Here is a 22,336-nt window from a genome sequence, read left to right as displayed (position 1 = left end):
ATAGAGGGATCCAGACTTCGATGAATAATTGAAACGAGAACCTAGTTCACCATCCAGAATACGCTGTGATGGTTACTCCTTAAAAATAGAAGGTACCTGGGGCGCCTGGGTGGCTTGGTAGGTTAAGCGTCTGACTTCAGCTCAGGTCATAATCTAACGGTCCGTGAGTTCGAGCCCCGCGTCGGGCTCTGTGCTGACAGCTCAGAGCCTGGAGCCTGTTTCAGATTCTGTGTCTTCCTCTCTCTCTGCCCCTCCCCTGTTCATGCTCTGTCTCTGTCTCAAAAATAAATAAACGTTAAAAAAAATTAAAAAAAAATAGAAGGTAACTAAACAAACCAAATGCATGTGTGGGTATATTGGACATGTGCTTTCAAACAAAAGAGTATCTTTGATCCATAAAATAATCTGTTAAATCAGCCCTGAGATTCTTCCTAAATGAAAGAAGTTAACTTTTCACAATTGACTGCAGAGAAGCCTTTTATTTAGTGTTTTTAATCGAATTATTTTTTTTGTTTAGCTTTTCTATCTTAGGGCTCAAAGTTAATACCAAATATTGGAATTGTCAAATGTTTACCAACCATTTACCCATTAGATTTCTGTCTAGTAAACATGAGTTCAATTCCTAGATACCATTCTCGCATTTCATATTAGGATTTGGACAAACTACTCCATGCTAAAGAAACAACTTATTAACAACATCAACTAGGGCACCAGGATGTATCAGGCAGTGAGACAGCAAACACACTGGTTATCTCCACAAACAGAATACCATACGGCAAATTGATTTCACGGATATTGAAAAGCAAAGAAAACTTGGAACGAACAGGAGTCAGTAATATAGCAGGCCCTCAAGCACTGAAGTGAAAAGGGAAGCATTCAGAGTTCTTAGAATTGGGCTCAGATCTCTGAGGAAGGAGAAACACCACAATCGGTGCCAGTTCCTCTGAGGTGGCTCCATGCAACTGGTTCTGGGAAGGGTGGGAGCAAAACAGCAACTGGAACCAATTTCTACTGGTACCATTGGTGCTGCTGGATAGAACACTCTTGCTTCAATGACTTTTACAGCAGCAGCAAATAAACCAGGAGGTTTCATATCACTTCATCTGACTGCTCTCCAGTCCCATCTAGTGTGCCTATTGTAAAAGCTAAGAAGGAGCCAGACTGTAAGAAAGAAATGTAATTTGCAGAATCCCAGCCCCAGCACCACAGAGCTGAGTATAGAAGGGACGGTTTGTAACTGAGACAAATTTCACAAACACCATGGAGGAGTGAATAGATGCGTTATTAGGGCTTCCCTCGTTGGAGCTTATAGAGGAGACACCTGATTGGTACTGAAGTATATAGTTGCTCCATTTTTTCTGTTTGTTGGTATGTGGGGCTTCCTTTATTTTCTGAGTGAAAACAGGGCTATTAAGTATGTAAAGTCTGGTAATACAAGGAGAAGAAATTATTAAATTGTGAAATCCCCTGGCATTTTGTAATTTGGAACCATACATGTAAAGAATGGTAAACGAATAGGCAATGTCTGGCTTTAAAATTATGAATCGTTACATGTAATAATGCCAAGGAGATCTAAAATTCTAATACAATCAAAGTGTATATTACAAATTAGCTGCCAGTGGGCTTCCTTTTTGTCAATCAATCAACAACTAATATTTAATTGAGTTTGCAAATTATTGCCCAAAGTTTGCTAGAGGGACCATGTATTACGGTAAACTATGAAATCACTGTTTTTATGGGTCAGAAATGATCATGTATTAGCAATTTCACTTGGTTCAAGCTAATATCTCAGTTTAACTATGGGTCATCAGTGTTGGTTCAAATGTAAACCTCTACACAAAAGTGTATAAAAAAGAGTGAAGTGGTTTCACTGGCATCTGAAGAAGCTTGAGTTGTCATTAATGCTATACAATATTCTCCCTAACCACTTACTTTTATCTTCTCCCACAGTCACATGTTGAATTACTTTACCTATTGAAAAGGAATAACCTTGGAAAGTCCCAAGCCTCAACTCACAGTTTGTACCTGCCTGACAAAGTATGTTACAGTGGTGTTTATTATTTGTATCCAAATTAGATGTATGGATGTGTGTGCATGTGTGTGTGCATGTGTGTGTGTGCGCACACAGAATATTTTATGCACCCAAGTGATTTCTTAGTGGTAGTTATTACATCTCACCCTATCTTTGGCTTCAGAAAACTCTGACTGCAAATATCACATCCAAAAAGGAAAATCTATACCATATGCCACACTATACTATTCACAATTTGAATCCCTAGTACTTACTGTCAGTCTTACATTAGGCAACACCTCTTCATTTATTTGGAGAAATAAAGGCAACAGAAAGCACCACATTACATTATGATCATATAACTCTGGAGCTGCACAGGATCTTAGAGATCCAGTGAGGATTGGATTCTATTTTTACAAATCAGGAAACTGAACTTCACACAGATAAAACAAGGACTTGGATTGGCTCTGTTTCTGAAAGAACCCTAGAGGTAAAACACTTGACGTTGATATTTCTCAGACACTACAAATCTCCAGGGATAGGCCATTTTGCTTGTTTGGGGCTGCTTCTGGGGGAACTTCACTATAAAAATGCAACACATTTCATTTTTATATAATGGCATTAAGAGAAATTCCCTTGTACAATCCTGAATATCCTTTTAACATACTTTAAATGTCCTCTTGCTGATCTTTATTACATTGTAGAACCAAGTTTAATTCTTTTTTATTCAAAAAGAAACCTCCTCTAGGCTTATGTACATTTAGAGAAGTAATTAGTGAGAGAGACTGTCCTAAAAATTGTTGTCCTTAAAATCAGTCTAGAGTACACCCTATTACACGATGCTGCCTCGGACAGAGATGTTGCTGCAAATCAGTCTTTTCCAGTGAGTCACTGCCACTGCCTTTCTCCTCTACCTCTAGTAGTTCAGTAACAGCAGGATTTTACATTATTTATGGATTGTCAAAATCTGTGGGTAATTCATTACTAGATTCATTTCACTCTTAGAGACCCCAAAATCTACCTAATGTGTTATCTTCCACGTTTTTTTAGATCAAAGTAATTTCAGTGAAATTTTCTTTCTCTGTCCCTTCTCATCTTAACACACTTGACTGGATTTATGTATCCTTTCAAACATACCATTATATGAATGTCGTCAAGTTTAATAAAAAGCTAGTTTCAAGGCTGTAAACTTAATTTATTATGATATAATTATTAGTGTTTTTAATATTTGCCATGCCTAATGGCACTGATTTTATTGCTACAAACTTAGTCTGCAATGAAAAGAATAATGCTGACAGGTATTTGTGTGTGTGTGCCTGTCCATGTGTGAGTGTGTGTGTAACATACTGCCATCTATATCAATATATCACCGTATGTGGCAAGTGCTGAGGACATGAATATAAGAGATACAGAAGGATTTTTACGTTACATTGATAACATCTGTCTTCATCAGTGAATGCATTGTTGACGGAAGTGTACAATGACAGCCCTGGAAAATGTCATATGCATTTTTCAGTACAGAGAAAAGTCTGTGAGTTGCAAAATGGATATTTAGCTACACCAATGCTCAAAAAATTCACTCATATTTCTTTGGGTTGTGGAATAGAAGTCTATAAAGTATGGAATAATTTAGTACTTTCTTAGGTTTTTGTTAAAAAACTTAAAGTTCACTTAAAAAGTAAGAAGTACAAATGTTCTTTTGTGTCTCAAGTTCAGACCCACATTATTAAAGGCAATGGGAGTTCATAAGAGAGAAATAGCTATGGAAAACTGACCCCCTTTTAACTGGAAACTTACTACTTTATCCTAAGTACCCTAATGGGAAGGAGTGAAGAGGAATTGGTGAATTTCCTGTTGGGCAGAAATAGACCTAATTAAAAGAGTTTGTCAGTAAGGCAATAAAAAGTTTAAAAAATAGATTTGAGGGTCCCTGGGTGGCTTCGTCAGGTAAGCATCCGACTCTTGATTTTGGTTCAGGTCATGATCTCCCAAGTTTATGGGATCAAGCCCACTGTCAGCTCAGAGTCTGCTCAGGATTCTCTTCCTCTCTCTCTGCCCCTCCCCCACTTATGCTTGCAGTCTCTCTCAAAATAAATAAAATTTTAAAAATGAATAAAAATATATTTGAAACAAAATGTTAAGGAATATGCAATTGAATTTACTCTATTAAAAATAGAATAAAGAGGCACATTTCATTGTGGGTCTTATGTGAGCTATCTTCATCCTGGTTCTAATGTGCAAAATCAGAGGGTTATTTACAGAGAATGATGGTAGCTTGGAAGAGCAGCAGAGACCAAAACCATGGGGATATTTCTAGAAGCAATTCCTTGGGTTAAAGACCAAAAACAGATTCACTGATCTTGGAGTCAGAAGGACTTTTACAGATAATATTGCAATCATTTGGAAACTATTTTTTAGCTTTGAAGTACATTTTCCCCTCTAAAGGAATTCATATGGGAAAATGCAATGTTTCAAGTATGAGATGGAATTGTTCTTGTTGAAATGGAACTGAAGAGCCAGTAATCTACCTGCTCAGCTTCCCCACCCAACTCCACGATGGCCTTAGATTCTTTCCTGGGGAACTTAGTAGAAAAGCTTGAAAACTACAAAATCTAGACCAACTTCATTTTACAGTTGGAGAAACTAAAGCCCAATGAAGATTAAGTGACTTGGTCATGGTCACGTGTATAGCCTGAGCCAGGACTAGAACCCTTATCTTCTAAGGAGACAACCAGAGGTGTATGTATAATCGTGCCCCTCTGTAGTTTTGTGCAAACCATTTATCCAGCATAATTGATTCATTACTTCTTAAATGCCAAGTGGAAACTTTGAACCTTCTTTACATCACCAAGACTTCCTAAAGCCTCTTAGCTATTTTAGTCTTACATATTGATTTCATAGCAATTTCTAATCATTGTATAATCCCAACATAAAGATAATGAAATCACCCTGGCTACTAGGCATAGCAGAAGATAAAAATCCCTTTCCCCAAAGAACTTACATTATTTATGGGAGATGGAAACAACACACACACACACACACACACCACAAATAAATTCTCTTGTTAAAATGAATTTTACTCAGTGCTAGTATGATGGGATTTCATTGAAGAGAATGTTGAATAAGACAAGGAAGGTTACAAGTTAAATGCAATACTTGAAATAGGCCTTGAAGATAAAGGGAATCTTACAAAAAGAAAATCACATACATTATTTTGATCTTGAGAAACAGCATTTTAAAATGTGGGATGGTAAATGCAGAAATGTTTCTTACAATCAGATATAGAATGTTGCCTTGGTTCTCTTCAACAAGGAGGAACACCACTGATTGAAAACTCTACAGTACTGGATTACTCTACCTGTCAGAAAATCCTCGTATGTTTCCTCACCATCAATACCGATGTTTTCAGGCTGAAAAAATATTTTACCAACTTTAAAATTGCCTTAAAAATTATTATTAGTTGAATTACTGCAACTAAAAGTGGATTTTTTTATGTTCAAGGTTACTTGTGTTTAGCAAAACACAATATCCTGCTCTTAAAAAGTGACTATATTTATTGATTTAAAACAAATTTTTTAATGTTTATTTATTTTTGAGAGTCAGAGCACAAGCAGGGGAGGGGCAGAGAGAGAGAGAGAGAGAGAAAGAGACAGAACCCAAAGCAGGCTCCATGCTTCAGCTATTAGCACAGAGCCCCATGTGGGGCTTAAACTCGTGAACCCTGAAATCATGACCTGAGCAGAAGTCAGATGCTCAACTGACAGAGCCACCAAGGTGCCCCTAAATAATGACTTTAAAGAAGAAAACATTCTTCATAGAATCTCAAATCCTTAAAAGGATTCTCAAAATTCAAATACACTTTACAAAATAACATCTTAAATGATTTCAGTGTAAATACACAAGAAATCAAAAGATTAAATTTCCTTCAAAAATAAGCTTTTGTAAATTAGAAGCAAAAGTGCTGAGGGGATAAGTATGTTTTAGGTTTTAAAAGACAGAAAGTGTTCTTTTATTTTGTTTTGGTTTTTATTTCTGTAACTCCAATTCTGAGCCTCAATTTAGCAAGATATGAGCAATTTTAATCTATTTAGAATTGGATTTGAAAATATCATTGTACCTTATTTGAACTTCAATGTACACATGGAAACATGGAAAACTAAACTCACAATCTCATTTTATTTATTTATTTTTGTTTGTTTGTTTTTAAGGTAATGTAATCAATGTGGACAGGCAAAATGTATAATTTAGGACCACTTATAACAAAGCATGTATTATTTTTATTGCTTATTCTAAATTATTTAGCTAATGTTTATATAAAATATATAATTTTTTCTATATTATATAACTATGTATATATTGTTTAAACACAGCAACTCTGAAATTTTCTTCTTCTGGAATGACTTAACAAAAATGCATTTGTCCCATTAGTGTTTCCACTAAGAAAGTTTATCTGAAAACCTATCCCCAAAAATCATAAAGCAAAGTCATCCTAGCATATGTTTTCTCCATATAGCATTCAAATGTACATGTTGTTTGCTGAATATCATAAAGGAGCCTTGTTGCCATGCTCCTTTTCTACAAAGGATTTGGCGTTGGTGGGATTATGGTGCTCAATAACCAGAAATTTTTCACTCCAACAAAAAGATGAATTTCTCATTTTCAAAGAGAAAAATAAAGACTGTATAAGGGAAGGCTTTTGTGCTAATTGTTTACCACATTTATTTAGGCATATATTAATTACCAAGAAGTCTTTTTTAAATTTACTTTTGTGGACATTAAGAAGCCAAAATATAATAACTTTAGGTTTACCTTTTAAAGAACATAATGGAACATAATGTCTTTTACAGCCTTATAGAGATAAATTTACATACTAAAAGCTCCCTGTTTCTGTTTTTTTTTCAATATATCTCCTTGCACATCAAGTACAGTACTTATATTTTTTTGAATATTAATTTGTTTTCCAGAAGGTGAGGATAAGAAAATTTGAGTCCTTTTCACTGGTGCTAAAACATTAATGTGAAATTTTCACCAGGCCAAAGACACAAAATAATATAATAAATATAGAAATAGGGTGTGACAATTAGGTGAAAGAAATCAATAAACTTATTAATAAACAGATGATTGATATAACAAAATGTGTAAATATCTCAATTCAGCATATTCCCAGACATTTTAATCATATACCTTCAGTTAAAACATACAAGGAAACCTCTTTACACTGATCAAAAGCTCACCTTTGAAGGGTTCATTGTACATCTGGCACTTTCGATTGAGAGTTATTAATCAGCAACAGAAAAAATTATTATCATTGTTAAAACAACCATTTGTAAGACTCTAGAGCTTATTAATGTGGATTTGCATATATTTTCAAGATGGGGGCAGGTTTTGGTGGTTTATATGTTCATTGCCCTCCAGTTACTCTTGATTTGTAGCAAGGCTACCGCCATGAATGACAAAGCGCCTGTTACCACCTATTCTCATTCCTAGGAGAGCGCCTGTTTTTGAAGCTCCAAAGATCACATTATATATAAGTTTCTGTAGTTGAAAAGGCCAGTGCAAAGCTGTAAACTGAAAGGTCATACCTGATGTGACTCAAAGAATGAAATAGTTTGGTTGTTGCTAATTATCACCTATCCTGTCAAATCTACATGCACTTTGCAAATTATTTGGGAGCTATATTTCACAAACTAAAAAGGCCCAATCTGTTCCGAGCTTGTCTTTAGTACAGTGTCCGTCTTGAGTGTGAGCTGTGCTCACCTTAGACTGTGGACACATGTGCTTGTTTGGGAAACTAGAAGGGCAGACTTTACAGTCGTTTAGGTACAAGAGTCTAAGAATTCTTCTGATGCGGTGGAAGATGATTCTGGGAATGGTTTTGTCATTCTGGATGCCTTCCAATTACCTTATTAGCAAAAAAATTATTGAATCCCACAAAGAAGAACACTTTATCTCAGAAATGTTCAAGTAAATTAGCAATAGTGAGAGATACTAAAACAACTGCTTCGCAAAAATCTCCATGGGCCATTGGGAGTAGTGAACTCAGGAGATCTCAAAGTGGAAGGTTAGTCAACTAACAGAAATGTCACCCCTAACTTTTAGGTCAAACACACAATGGCACTGGTCCCTCGGCATGGCCATCTGTAATTCTGAGAGCCAGAACAAGCAAGGGGGGAAACCACAAATTGCAAAGAAGTAACTTTCAATGACTTCTGAAAATACCTAAGGGAAATAGTCATCATAGGTATGGTTTGGACAAGAAACCTGTCCTATTTAAAGGGACACCTCCAAACACACAAAAAATGTTTAGACATGTAAACAGTGCTGACTCTCATTTCCCTACAGTGGTTTAAAAAAAAAATCTTACATGTGATTCAGGTCAGCTTCTTCACATTGGAGACAAAAAAAACCAAAAAACAGGTGAACTTTCTCAAGTCCTCTATCCACTTAGTACTGCAATTGGAATCTAACTCTCTTCTCCTAATCCTGAGAATTGCCTCTAGTAGAATATTCAACTCCACAAGTATTTGTTAAGCGCTTTCTGAATGAACAGCATTAAGCCTTATACTTAAGCTATATTTTTCTGCACTTAATGGTGCAATTTTGAAAGAAACGTAAATTTAAGAACCTCAAACGTCTTGGTGTATAGAATAGCTTTCTTGTAGTACTCTAAATCCTACAACTATGAAATAACTTTCTATGGTATTGAATCTTTTCCAATAAGTAATTAAAGCATAGTGAAAATCTGGAGATGAAGTGCACCATGGGAAGAGGAAAACAACAGAATGTGCTCCTACTTCAGCACTGGGGAGTATGAATAACTGCAGGAAACGTCCACGTAAAACACATCACAGGACGGCAGCGGAGCGCCCTGTTATGTGATTTTGCTTTCCTTCTCAAATGTGCCCTTTCAATTCATCATGCACTTCCTAAATAAGAAATGTCCACAATGCTGAGATGTAAATTGTCCATTCTGTCTTGGAAAGCAGATATCATTTAAATATTTATAGTTACACTCGTCTCCAATTTGCATTGACAGGTTCATAGTTAGACACTGAGTCCAGATAAACACAACTCCACCAAGATGGCATATAAAATCTTCATTTAGTCATTTGCATTTTTTTGCAGGGATATAGGTCACTTTTATCTTTTTAAATGGATATATTTCAAAAGTTTTAGCTATCAAAGTTTCTGAAATACTTAAAAGCAATATTTTTTAAGGTTTTTTTTAATGTTTATTTTTGAGAGACACACACACACACACACACACACACAGACACACACACACAGCATGGGTGGGGGAGGGGTAAAGAGCTAGGGAGACAGACTCCAAAGCAGGTTCCAGGCTCAGTGAGCTGTTAGCACAGAGCCTGATGCGGGGCTCAAACTCAGGAACTGCAAGATCACGACCTGAGCCGAAGTAGGACACTTAACTGACTGAACCACCCAGGTACCCCTTAAAAGCAATAATTTTAAACCTATTTCTTGGACTACATTATTTGTCCCTATTAAGCCTTTTATTTATTTTTCCTGAACTTCTGCTTAGGTACTCTCATTCAGCCTTCCACATTTGTTCTCCCAAATGATCAGCCAGATTTCTATTTTTGGTTCACAACCTCTTCAGCAATGTCATCATAGTGCTCGAGACATTTACTGTTCACTTTTCCTTGGCTCACCTAACCTCATTCCCAGTCCACATTTTACTCCATCACCTCTGCCATGGAAAAAAACATTGTATCTTTTTTTGAAAGTAAGACATAAAATCAACCTGAGGATTTTGGAGTAAATAATACAGTTAATATTCTTAGGGCATGAGAGTTTCATAACTACAACATAAATCTGAGTCACTTTTTATTGATTTATTTTTCAATGTTTTTAATGTTTATTTATTTTTGAGAGAGAGAGAAAGAAAGACCGTTAGCAGGGCAGGGGCAGAGAGAGAGGGAGACACAGAATCTGAAGCAGGTTCCAGGCTCTGAGCTGTCAACAACAGAGTCAGATGCCGGGCTCAAACTCATAAATCGTGACATCATGACCTGAGCTGAAGTCTGATGCTTAACCAACTGAGCCACCTATGTGTCCCTCAGTCACTTTTTAAAAAGCAAAAAAAAAAAAAAAAAAAAAAAGGTTAAAGCACAAAGATGATTAGAAATTGACCCACATATACACAATCAATTGTGTTTTTTTCAAAAACATATATTAAGTCCAAATTGGAAAAGATCTTGATTAGATAGCAGAAGAAAATATTTGTTTTCTTAGAATAATAAAATTATAAGCCATAAACTTCTTAAAAAGACAGATTGAATCCATGAAAATAAAAACTTTGGCACTTTCAAGGATAATGTTAAGAAAATGAAGAGGCAAATCAGATGATAGAAACTATTCACAAAATAAGTCTGATAAAGGAGTTTTTCTAGATGAAAATTTTTTCTAGCTCTAAAAAAATGAACAAAAAATATTCATTACAGGGGCGCCTGTATGGCTCAGTTGGTCGAGCATCTGACTTCAGCTCAGGTCATGGTCTCGCAGTTTGTGGGTTCGAGTCCTGAGTCAGGCTCTGTGCTGACAGCTCAGAGCCTGGAGCCTGCTTTGGATTCTGTGTCTACCTCCCTTTCTGCCCCTCCCCGGCTCACACTCTGTTTCTATCGCAAAAATAAATAAACATTAAAATTTTTTTTTTAATTTTTTTTTCTTTTTCAACGTTTTATTTATTTTTGAGACAGAGAGAGACAGAGCATGAATGGGGGAGGGGCAGAGATAGAGGGGGACACAGAATCGGAAACAGGCTCCAGGCTCTGAGCCATCAGCCCAGAGCCTGATGCGGGGCTCGAACTCACGGACTGCGAGATCGTGACCTGGCTGAAGTCGGACGCTTAACCGACTGCGCCACCCAGGCACCCCTAAAATTTTTAAAAATATATATTCATTCCAGAAAATAAGATACATAAATTCTAAGTAATCATATGAGAAGAGATCTGTTTCTCATCTGGGAAATGAAAACTAATTTCCACACAGATATTATTATACATTCACCAGACCTCATCAAATTGAAAAGACTGGCAATAGCATATGTAGACAATAGTGGTAGCTATTAGAACTCTCACACATGGGTGATAGGATGTAAAATGGTACAGAACATTGGAAAATTATTTGACTGTTTCTTAATCTTTCTATATGACTTAGGTGCTTCATTCCTAGGTATTCATACAAACTCCATGATGATGTATGTCCACACAGACTTGTACTCAAATGTTGATAGCAGCTTTGTTCACACTGGCCCAAACTCAAAGATCATGGACTTGTGAGTGGACAAGCACATGGAAGTGTATCCATACTACTAAGCACTAAAAAGGAATACTACCAAGGAGTACTACTCAGTATTAAAGAATGAACTACTGATACAGCAATATGAGTGTAGCATCCAAGCATTCTGTAAAGTAAGAGGCATATGCAGACTACATAACATGCCAATAAAGACCACATGTGCACAGAGCTACTTATATACAATTCCAAGAATGCATATACACACACACCTGCTAATATAAAAATTGTAGAAAAATCAAAACTAGATATAGACATAGATTTGTAGCTGTCGGGATGTGAGGGTGTGGTGGGAAGATTCAATGAAAGGGGATGTGAGGAAACTTTCTATGTTGATGAAATTGTTCTGTATCTATCCTGTATTATGGGAATAAAATATGTAATTTTTAAAATTCTAGTAACCATATTTAAAAAGGTAGTAAGAGGGGTGCCTGGGTGGCTCAGTCGGTTGAGTGTCCGACTTCGGCTCAGGTCATGATCTCACTGTTCATGAGTTCGAGCCCCACATCGGGCTCTGTGCTGATTGCCCAGAGCCTGGAGCCTACTTCGGATTCTGTGTCTCCCTTTCTCTCTGCTTCTCCCCTGCTTGCACTCTGTCTCTTTCTCTCCCCCTCTCTCTCTCTGAAAAATAAATAAACATTAAAAACATAAATAAAAAGGTACTAAGAAAAAAGTGTAACTAAATTTGATTACCTAGGCTGCACCTAACCGGATACACCCAAAATGTTATTCTCTATGTGACATTAGTGTTTCCAGTACTCAAATTTACCACGTGTCTGTTTGCTACAGAATTGAATGGTGTAGATGTATATCATAATTCAGATTATGATAGATTGGCAAAAGTCATAGAACTGTACACTGAAATTCATGCATTTATTGTATGTAAATCATACAACAAAAAAGCTAACTAAAATGAACAAAATGAAACAGCACAAGCAAGTAGTGATGAAAATGAATGACTCCTCTACATATTTTTAGAATATAAGCAATATATTCGGATATCTATCTCTATAATCCATTAATCTATTTATCTATCTTGCATTTTTCAACATTCAAAAATGAATTAAGTGTTTCAGAAACTATATTTTCTATAGCCAGAAGCAGAGTTAAAAACAGAGTACATGGAGTTCTTTTTTCCAAAAGTGAGAACACGCTGCATACATTTCTATTCTGCTTTCCTGACTTTCTTTATATAAAACACATAGTTTCTAAAACACTTGATTGACTCTTGAGCATTGAGAAATGCAAGACATTAACATGATCCTAACATACTCTAGAGAGACGATAGTCAAAGAGTAGCCGTGTTCCTTTAAGGTGTACATGTCCCATTAATCAGTATCAGTGGCAGCAAAGAAACAACTCCAAGGGAAAAGAAGTAAATCCCTTTATTATGGATTCATTCTTCAACAGAATCTTTGCAGCTGACTGTTAATTTGAAATTCAAGGCAGAAATAAAAAATAGCATCTTGTCATGTAGATGCAGATAAATGGATTTGAGCCTGGGCCTTATCGCCCTGGGACCTCACTCTCCTTTATTTCAGTGACCTTCTGGGATAATTATGGTCACCATTTACAGAGCTTATTGATTAAGCAATTAATAAATGATGATAAACCCAGGAATTTCTAAGTGTAAGCATTGAGCAGCAGTAGAGGCAGAGCACGTGCGGAATACTAACCTCCACCTGGGTAAGAGCAGAGCCAGGAGAAAATGCAGGAAGTATTAGCATGCCAAGGGTTGGTGCCATGCGAGTTGGGGATATTGAAGAATTCCAGACATTTACTTCCATCTTCCCTGAGTTGACAACACTCTAAAGCACTGTCCAAAAAGACATTTCTGGCTGTTACTTATCATAAGTGAGAAGACTGAAAATGCTTACCTTCCACACATTTTCACAAAGAATATGTGTGTCCAGTCTCCATTACCTTTATTGTTCTAAGTACCCTGCTGTATACTGTTGGAAATCATTTTTTCCTGAGTCCACAAAGTGAAACATTCTCAAAAGAAGCTTCTTAAAGAATGAGTGTTAAGATTTTCTACAAAAATACTGTTTTAAAATTAACGTGAGTCTTTTTTGCTGTTTTATTTGCATATACAGTAAACATGAGCATGTATTATCATGAGAGACGATACATATGTTTAATATTTCTTATGATTTGGGGTGCTTGGGTGGCTCAGTCGGTTAAGCATCCGACTCTTGCTTTCAGCTCAGGTCATGATCTCAAGGTTCATGGGTTTGAGCCCCATGTGGGGCTCTGCAATGACAGTGCGGAACTTACTTGAGATTCTCTCTCTCTCTCTCCCTCTCTCTCTGCCCCTCCCCTGCTTACTCTTTATCCCTCTCAAAACAAAAAACAAAAACAAAAAACATTTCTTATGATTTTACTTAAATATTACTTTTATTGTAGAAATATGTAGAACTGAGTTTCCTGTAGGAAGATGCAGGCTAAAACTCAAATATATATATTTCAGGACACCTAGGTGGCTCAGTCGGTTAAGCATCCAACTCTTGGTTTCAGTTCAGGTCATGATTTCATGGTTCGTGAGTTCAAGCCCAGGTTGGGCTCTGTGCTGACTGCACAAAGCCTGCTTGGGATTCTGTTTCTCTCTCTGCCTCTCCCCTGCTTGCACTGTCTCTGTCTCTCTCAAAATAAATAAATAAACTTTAAAAAAAGTATTTTCATATATTCAAATACACATTTTTAACATGGTCAGAAAATCTCACTTACATAATTATTCTTTATAATTAATATATAAATGAGCTATAAAATTTAAGGTGATAATTTAATCTTCCTAGCAAACAATAAACATGATACCTTATACTTTTGCACAGTGTTTAAGTTCTTACATGGCATGTTTATTGGTAGTTTCTGGTATGTTTATTGATAGTTTACTGATAATTCTTATTTGATATGTTTTGATAGTTTCAGGTATAGCTTATTGATATATAAATACATATATAATATATATTTTATTAAATAGGTACAGTTTGTTAAAACAATCTATATATATGAAAATATATTTTTTTCATAGTTAAAATAAGTGATTATCATGAAGAGGTATGTTTTTCTTTAAGATGATTATTAAAACAATGACCAGTCAATAGACACTACTCTGGTTTAAAAACAATAAATTATCAGGGGTACCTGGGTGGCTCAGTCGGTTAGGCATCCGACTTCGGCTCAGGTCATAGTCTCACAGTTTGTGGGTTCAAGCCCTGTGTCAGGCTCTGTGCTGACAGAGCCGGCAGCCTGCTTCGGATTCTGTGTCTCCCTCTCTCTCTGCCCTTCCCCTGCTCACACTCTGTCTCTCTCTCTCTCTCCAAATAAATAAACATGAAATATGTTTAAAAAATAAATAAAAACAATAAATTATTAACAGAGTTACAATCTATACTTATTTATTAGCTGTGGTAATCACACGCTTTCTTTATACCCATGGATGTTAAATCTCTACTTTCTATTGTATTCTTTTGTTCTTTGTGTGATTTTAGAAACACAATTAAACTACCAAATAAGATGCCAGTCTCCTCTGGTCAAGCCTCTCTAGGCCTTAATCAGAATCCATAAAGAGGAGTCATTGAAGGGAGGTAATAAGAACTTATTACTTCTGTCCAAGGTATTTTCCCTATAGCTAACTCCAAACAGCAGAGATCTCCAGTTGTTTAGGCATTTTTTACTTGCTAGCTGGTGGGATGGTAAAGATTACCCATATATTTTGCCAAGTCATTTACCTAGTGAAACAAATGAGCATCTTCTGTCCAGATATTTAACTGTATAATTGTTCTTTACACACAGATGTGTGCTTATCTGAGGAATTGATGAAATAGTCAACTCTCTCCTAATTATGCTTATGAAGAGTCCTGAAGTCGTAAACAACAACAAACAAAAACAAAAAACATAAAACTTGCTTTTATTTAACATCGAATCAGATTTTTGAACTTCTATTTTTTGCTTTGCAAGTGTTCCTTCTTCCTTTTCTGGAAAAGAAGCCATTCCTATATATAATGGCAGGGAATACAGTCAGAACTTTCTCGTTTGTTAAATTATTAGTTGATAGATCATTTGTACCACCTAGCAGGCCACAGAGGAAGGAAGTGCCAGGCAACCTTCAACCATTATGGCTGTAGGATCTAGAAGGTGATCCTGAATCTGTTTCTTTGTCTCTTTCTGACATCCAGTCTTTAGGCATTTCTTTCTACCTTAGTCATAAAATATTTCACTCCTACAGAAAATCCAACAGACTAAGATGACAAATAACTATACACCTTCCATCCAGTTCATAAATCTTAATGTTGCTATATTTGCTTCAAATATTTTCATTTTATGTTATTTATTTATTTAGAGAAATAAGGTCTAAGAAATATAGTTCCAACGCTCTTAGCATAATTCCCTAAGCACATTCCCCAGCCTACTCCTGAAAAATGTTAACTGCTATTCTTAATTTGTGGTGCTGTAATCCAAGAATGCATATGTACAATCACCAAGATTGTTTGCATGTTTTAAACATTTTTATAAATCTTCCCATACTGTAGTGGTTATCATTCCACAACCTGTTTATTTTAATTGTAAACTGTTTCATAATTTCATACATTTGATTCATACAGCTCTGGTTCATTAATTTCAACTACTGATTAGAGTTGAATTTCATGAACATTTTGTAATACCTATGAATTCCTTAGTAGATATTCTGGCTTTTGTGAATTTTTTTTTTACTATTTCAAGTAATACTAAAATGAACCTAATTTCAGAGGTGCCCTGGACACTTGTGCAAGAGCTTCTGAGGGCTAACTCGATTGCCAGGTGTGTACGCCCTCAGCTTTGCCACACATGGTTCCATTTGTTCTCCAAAGTGGTCGTACTACATTAAAGTCGCATTACCTATGTATGAAGGCTTCCTTTCCCTGTTACTCTGTAACATTTCGTACTGTAGGGCTCTTTGACAAACAAAGAGACCTCATTTTTGGAAACTTTGTCCTCTTTTGTGTATTTTCTCTTTAGATATTTTGCCCCAAAGGATAACTTCATTCATCCTTCTCCTTCTGCTATGTAATTATTTTATTTGCTTCCAATTCTAAATATATTTAATTTATCTACTTATTTATAGATACAGATAGATTTATGATCCTTTAACATTTATTGCTTAATTTAATTGCATTGAGGTCAGATCATAATATATTGTTAAAATGTTCTTTGAAATTTATTTGAATTTACTCTTTGATTTAGTTTGAGGGCAATGTTTGTAAATTCAATGTGTCCTTTAATTGAATATATAATCTAATTGGTTAGGTGGAGATTATATAAATCTATTAGATCTATCCGTCTACCTCTCTCAGCATATATCTATCTATCTTTTTGGGTGTGGGGATATCTTTTTAATTTTACTTTTCAAATTTAGTATATTCTTACCAAATTTTGTTGCAGGCATCAGCTTCCAAGAGAGACAAATTAAAATCTCTTATGTTTGCAGATTTTGTTGGTTTCTACTTATTGCTTTGACTATTTCAACTTACAATTATGAAGCAGTGCTCTTAGATGCAAAAAGTTGGTGCTTTTTATGTTTTGTTGGTGAAATTTTTCTTTGGTGACTCGATTTATATTATAGCTTATTGATTTATATTACTTTTTATCTGTCTTTTCTTCTACTATAGCAGCTTTCAGTTGGTAATTTCTTGGCATATGTTTTTCAGTTAACCTGTTTTTTAGACTTTCTATCTGCTTTTGTCTTAAGAATGTTTAAAGCAGCCTATTATTTCACTATTTTAACAAAAGTTTTAAACACCCTCTTTTAATGGATTATTTTTACCTGTTTATTTTACTGTGTTTATCAATCTATGTTGTCTCATTTACAATGTCATATTGTGTGTTTCTGCTTGACCAATGTAATCATTTTTAAATCATTGCTGCCTTTTCCCGCAGTGCCCCCTCACCAAGGTGCCCCTCCTTGCAAGATTATGCCTTCTAGTTCCACTAATGTCACTTTTACCAAATAACTTTATCTGCCCATGAAATTGGGGTGAAAGTAACTGTCACCTCTGAACAAAAGTACTGTGGGCCAGATTGTGATTTGCCATGAGCTCATCCTTCCCTATCACAAGAGATTCCCAGATAGGAGCTCCTCCATCATCAGCCTGAGTCACAGAGTGAAGATTTTATGGACCCAAGCTAAGGTCAACCCACGGTAGACGTTTAGTGGGAGCAAAAAACACACTTTTAAAGTAAGTTACTGAGATATGGGGGTCATATTCTAGCACAGTAAAGATCTCTTAAAACTGATTGAAATAATGATCCTATCGTTCACTATCTTCCCATTCTTTCCACCCTTCACTTGGTCAATGCTTAAATAGAGGAGGTTTTCTATCTTCCCTTTTCTTTTCCTTTTCTAGTTGGGAAGCTTCAGATTACATTCACAACTCTTCCAATGGCTGTGCTTAAGTTTCCAGCTCACAAGGAACTTAGCAAGCAGTAGGTAACTACTCGTCACTCCTCCTCCACTACTGTGGTATTCCTGGCTCGATTTTTAAGTTCATCGTTATTTTAAACCACACATAATAGTCTTTATGTTCTTTTATTTTTTTACTGTCAGTGATGTATAGAATTTACGAATATGTTTTATTAATCTGTCTAGGTCTATTTGTTTTCACTTTTGATTACTTTCTTCCTCTGGTTTACCGCTCCTTGCCTAGTGATTTGATGGTTGTTTGGATGTTGCTGCTGGGTCTCCTCTGTAGAACTAACTCTTATAACAACAGGTTGTGGCTACTGCTTCCATGCTGATATCAGAAATCTCAAAGTACCAGTCCATATCAGCAAGTAGCTTTGCTCAAGTCTTGATTAATATGCTGTGTTTTTGTCCTCCTATTCATTAAGCCTGTGTTTCCACATGAACCTCAGCCCCAAGGGGAATGCTATAATGCATTTTCCCCCAGCCAGGGCCGTTGTGAACACTGCATGGTTGCGAATTTTGTGTTTGGAACAAACATCTCAAGCCTTATAACTACTCAGAGAAAAGGACTTTTTTCTTCCCTTGTAAAATACCCTACCAACCCCTGACCCCCAACCAAACTTACATCTAAGGAGAGAAACTTTTCCTAATTTGCACAAAGTTCCTGTAGAGCTTAGTGGAAACTAGTTTCCACCTTCGTTTAGCAATTTTCATTCCTGTTATTCCTCAAGAGCTAACTCCCAGCTGCCATTCTCTGCAGCTCCATTCATCTCTTTGGATTTCTTGTCCTTGGAAATAGAAATCTTTTTAAGCCTGGCTTTGGTTGTTAAATTTTTCTCTTTGTAAATGCTACCTGCCATTCAGCTGTGTTTAGAGCAGAGTAACTCTTCAGAGTGTATACTTGCTACAATCATAATGAATGACATTTGAATTCTCTCATAATTCCTCTTTTGAGCAATACTCCCACCTTCTGATTTGATGTCCCCTTCCTCCTCCTTTGTGAGACATCAATTCACCCCACGTGAGAAAGGAGTCTTGACATTCTTACACTTTTTATTTTGTACACTTAGCTGTCTTTACTTTAGCCAGATTTTATTAGCGCTTTTTCTAAACCAAGTACCGGTTTTGCTTGGGAAAAGGTTGGATTCTGGTCTTGCAAAATGGGGGATGAGAGCTCAAAATCCAGTTAACTTTATCCACCAAATAAAACAAGGACTCCTTTCCTCCTAAGTGGACCAACACCTCCACGCAATAAGTATGCATTTTCTTCCACAGAAAACACAAACTTTGTATTTTATTTTATCTATTGTTTTTGAAAACACAAAGTCCTTCCATGAGGAAAGTCGCTGATTCTAATTAGCATTCCTAGTTTCTTTCTTCCCCTACCTCACCGTGTGTGTGTATGTGTGTGTGTGTGTGTGTGTGTGTGTGTGTGTGTGTTTGTAAAAACAATACTGGCATTATTGTGGCTGAGGGAGTATTTCCCTCCTTCAGGGTGTGCTTCCATGCCAAGCCTCTATATCATCTAAGAGTGTCTTTGGCTGACCTCTCAGAGACAGATGGCGCTCCCCCAAACTGCCTTTCTAGTACTTAGGATGTTTGATGGTTCAATGCATACGGCCCTCTGTGCATGGTGGTCTGTATCTCCTCAAAACAGATAAGCAAACTACTCTGTACAATATGAAAATCCATCTCTCCCATTGTTCTGTCCTGTAATAACCCCCATCTTTAAAATTCCTGTAATGTTTTCTTCTTCTCTATTCATTTGGTTAGACACTCCTGTGGTTCCTATATTCCCACACTCCTAACAGATATTTCCATTGCCTGTTCTAACTAGGCTCGATGCAAACTTTGTGCTTAATACAGTCTCAGTGTTTGACTTTTGGGGGTATCTGGGACAGACAGATCAAAAAGTTTTCTTAAAACCCTTACTTTTGGTGACCCACATTTGATCTGACTTCTGATGCCTGATACAGAAGACCCTCTGTCCTGACTTATTCCTCTAGTTTGGCACATGTCAGTGCTGCAAAGTCCATTCCCTGTTAGGAAAGAAGTGTCTCCTATTTTGGAAGGGTACAAATAGCCCAGTTTGAACCAGGATAACGTTGTCCTCTGCTAATATCACTCTTGGAGCAAGAAAATAACTAATTTGACATTTGTCACTGTCCATAAATTAGAAATTAATTCTTACAGTCATGGAAAATATAGCTCTTCATAGGTCAGATTAACAGCTATCCTGTTTATTGATATCAAAAGTATTACTAATATTCTCATAATATATTACTTATGACATTGTTATAAACATAAAAGGAAAAGATGATTTTTTTGGTGTGTATTAGTTTTCTATTGCTGTGTAACAAATTACCACAAACATAGTAGCTTTAAAACAATACCCATTCATTCTTACACAGTTGGACAGCTCAGAATGCTGTGTGGGATTGGCTGGCTTCTCTTCTGAGGTTCTTAGAGGGTTGAAATTGAGAGGTCCTCCAGGTTGGGATCTGATACTATGGTTCTGGAGAACAATTCACCAAGCTCATTCAAGTTTTTGACAGAATCTTTTTCCTTGTAGTAGGCATCTGAGGTCACCATTGCCTTGCTGGCTGCCAGCAGTGGACCTCTCTCTTCCCCTAGAGGCCATCCATGTTCTTATGTACCTCCGCTCATCTTCAAACCAGAAACCAAGTACCCAAGTCCTTCTCACTCTTGGAATTTTCCCTTACTTCCTCTTCCGCAACAGCAGTAGAGCATTCTGCCTTTATAGGGCTCGGGTGATTAGATTAGATCCAACAAGATAATTCCCTTTAGCACAAAAAAGTAAAATCTTCATGGGAGTAACACTGGGGGGTAACACAATTCTACCTGAAACAGTATGCATTCAGAGAGCATAAATCCATTGAATACATGCTCTATGTATTATATTCCAATTCTCTGCTAAAGACTCAAGAGAGCAAGATGAATGAGAAGCTGAAGGTGTGTCACAAACCAAGGATTATGAGTAACCAACTTCTGTGCAGCTAAAGGTCCAATAAAAGGATTCAAAATACAATAGTAGATCGTGTTTTCATTTTCTTTGGATCTACACTCCAAAGTGGGTTTGGTGGATCATATGGTAGGTAGTTCTGTTCTTAATTTATTTTTTGAAGAAACTCCGTACTGTTTTCCACAGCAGCGGCACCAGTTACATCCCTTTTAAAAATGCTAAAGGGTCTCCTTTTCTTCACATCAATTCTAACACTCATTACTTCTTGTTTTTTTGATGATAGTCATCCTAAGAGATGACACATCCTAAGAGGTGTGAGGTGATAATAGCTGCACACTTATATTCATTGCAGCATTATTCACGATAGTCAAGATATGGAACACCCTAAGTGTTCCTCAATGGGGATGAATGGACAAAGAAGATGTGGTATGTATACAAAATGGAATCGTATTTAGCCATAAGAAAGGACATTCTGCTGTTGGCAACAACATGGATGGACCTTGAGAGCATGATGCTAAGTGAAATGAATCATACAGAAGGACAATATTGCATGATATCACTTATAGGTGGGAAATAAGAAAGTCAAACTCATAGAAAGAGACTAGAATGGTGTTTACCAGGAGCTGGGGTGTTGGGGAAATAGATGTTGGTCAAAGAGTACAAACTTTCAATTATAAGATAAATAAGTTCTAAGGATCTAATGCACAGAATGGTGACTACAGTTAGTAACGTGTATTAGATACTTGAAAGTTGTTAAGAGGGTACATCTTAAATGTTCACATCATAAAAGAGAAATGATGAGTATGTAATGATACAGGTGTTAGCTAATGCTATGGTGGTAATCATTTTGCAATAAAAAAGTGTATCAAACCAACACAGTTGTACAACTTAAACTTATGCAACATGTCAATTATATCTCAATAAAGCTGGAATTAAAAACATAATAATAAATGAATAAAATATGGATGTGTTATCAAATGTCTTTAGCCAAAACATAGAAAGAAAATGAAAACAATGGCATGCAATAGCATTTGCTGGTGCCATGAGAGTAACAGGTGCAGAATTCTAGGGAGTTTAAAAGAGAAGTGGTTCATTCTACCAAGGAGCTGGTAAAGCATCGAAAGTTTCCCAAAGACAACACACATCTGCTTTCGAATGACAAGTAAGTTATTATGAAGTTTGCAAAGTAGAAAGGACATTCTATGACAGGGATTCTGCATAAGCAAGTCAGAGGTAAGACATATATTGACCTGTTTGCAGAAACTAATGAGCCATACAAAGGAAGTGAAGATGATATAATAATTTACTCACATTACTGTTGGAGTCTCCATGAATCATAACCCTCGCTTTGATAAAGAACAATGATGTTCTTTGGATAGGAAGTCATTTATTGGCATGGTGTTTCTTGTGTCAAAATCCGTCAGTGGGGGGGCGCCTGGGTGGCTCAGTCGGTTGAGCGTCCGACTTCCGTTTGGGTCATGATTTCGTGGTTTTTGGGTTCGAGCCCCGCGTCGGGCTCTGTGCTGACAGCTCAGAGTCTGGAGCCTGCTTTGGGTTCTGTGTCTCCCTTTCTCTCTGCCCC

This window comes from Prionailurus bengalensis, chromosome B3 (assembly GCF_016509475.1).
Source record: "Prionailurus bengalensis isolate Pbe53 chromosome B3, Fcat_Pben_1.1_paternal_pri, whole genome shotgun sequence".
NCBI lineage: Eukaryota > Metazoa > Chordata > Mammalia > Carnivora > Felidae > Prionailurus > Prionailurus bengalensis.
Note: the sequence above shows the minus strand (reverse complement) of the source record.